Raw genomic sequence first — 2,003 nt, forward strand, 5'->3', positions numbered from 1 at the left:
GTTGCCATAGTGATGAATAAGCCATCAAGTTGTAAACTACCTGTAGCATCCTCTGCCTGTTCAGGATCCACTTACCAGCTAAGTAAATACTCATTGCTGGTTATGCTGAGACTTGTCTCATTACTTTGTTTCTAATACTTATATTTTACCATTTGTGTGCCTTTTATTCACTGTGCCCCTTCCATACTTCATGCTGTGTACAAAGAGGTTTTACAGAGACCTTCAGAGGTTTCTAAAGCCTAGATAGACAGTGTTGAGCAGGCAGTGCTAGCAAAGGACACCTTCCTGGTTTCTGCGGGTAAGTGATGCCTTGGGGCAGCAGGGAGGGGGAGCTCCAGGGGACTGCATTGCATTTCTTACCTTTCTTTTCTTAGCTTCCTTCACTGGTAAGATCTGTAGACAAAGCAGAGGGTGGATTTTATAAAATGCAAAAGGAGAATGCTTTGGAGGGTCTAAGAGAGCATTTTGACATTCAGTTCTTTTGCCCTTATGAAAGTAAATTATTTTAGGAATCAGCACTTCTCTTTCCTCCTTTTCCCCATTCTCAGAAGATGACTAGGATCTAAAAACAGTAGCCTTTTCCCCACATTCCCATATGTGACATGAGGAATATGTTTATTTGAATTGGCTCAGAGTCTTATCTGAAAAAGCACAAGGCAGGGAGAGTATGAAACCAAGAATAGAGTATTCTGAGAATGGGGGGAAGTGTAGCGTGTAGTACTTCCAGATTATGTATCCTTTCATCTCATCCAAATTGTGTCTTTTCTTGGGGTTTCCATTTTCATGTGGGGGTAAGGTGGTGAGGGATTTCTGAAGAGAGACGGATAAAAGAGGTTATCCAAGTAACTCTGAAAATGAATCATGTCTGTCAATCAGAAAATGTAAAGTAAGATTTGTTTTAATTGAGACTTCTTGCTGAATTCTCTTTTGTCTTATGAAATTGCTTTATCTATAGAATTTTTTAAAAAATAATTCCCTCAGGAAATGTTGGTGCCCTTTTGATGGGTGGGGGATGGGCCTGAAATGCATCTATCTGTCCTTTCTGAGAGTTCTTTTAAATTCCAGTATTTGGTCTTCAAAAGCCTAGAAGTTTGCCAGTGTCTTCCTACTTAATCTGAAAGAGTTCCCAGTGGAGTTTAAGCAAGAACTGAGTTTTTCTCCCCTCCCTCCAAATGTTTACAGGATGTTTTCTGCCAAAATGTTTTGATACTGCAGGTAAAGCACCAGAAAAAACTGGAGGTAGGAATTTAATCACTTACCTTGAGGGATTAATAAACACAGCATTCTGTTTCTAGAATTAAAACAGTATGGAAGGAGGTTTCTTAAAGGGTATTCTTTGCGAATTTGATCTGAAGAGATACATACGTGTTTGTTTTTGTGCTTTTCCAGGTACAGAAGTCTAAAGCACTTTAATTATGACATCTGCCAAAGCTGCTTTTTCTCTGGCCGCGTTGCAAAAGGCCATAAAATGCACTATCCCATGGTGGAATATTGTACTCCGGTAAGTAGATGTGTCCCTGAGCTTGAGTCAGCTCACCTGGGAGAAGTTTCAGTTTTCTCCAGTGTTGCAGATGATCTGTGATGCTATGATTGCTCAGTTCCCCAGATGTTGCCCAACTCAAGTAGCTCCAAATTGCAGACTCTGGGATTGACCTTATCCCTGGTGCGATGCCTGGCACACGCAGAATGTCATAGACACTCCACACACACTGTTGGGTGAAGCAGTAGTTTTCATTTCTGTTTGCATGGGTTGTAGAGAAGACATTTTTCACATTTAGTTTCCACATCCCTAGCTGTTGTGTGTAGAGGTGTTAGGGCCATGGGGCACGTTGAGTATGGAGGAGGAGTAATGTAGGTTCCCTGAAATTCATAATCCACCATTTAAATGAATCTTGCTCATCTTTTGTCTGTTTAACATATTAACACTTACCATTACATGCTAGGCATTTACCTTTGAAACTACTCTGTATGAGATAGGTATTATTTTTATCCCCATTCTACAG

The sequence above is a fragment of the Bison bison genome, unplaced genomic scaffold (genome assembly GCF_000754665.1).
Source record: "Bison bison bison isolate TAMUID 2011002044 unplaced genomic scaffold, Bison_UMD1.0 scf7180017849517, whole genome shotgun sequence".
Taxonomy (NCBI): Eukaryota; Metazoa; Chordata; class Mammalia; order Artiodactyla; family Bovidae; genus Bison; species Bison bison.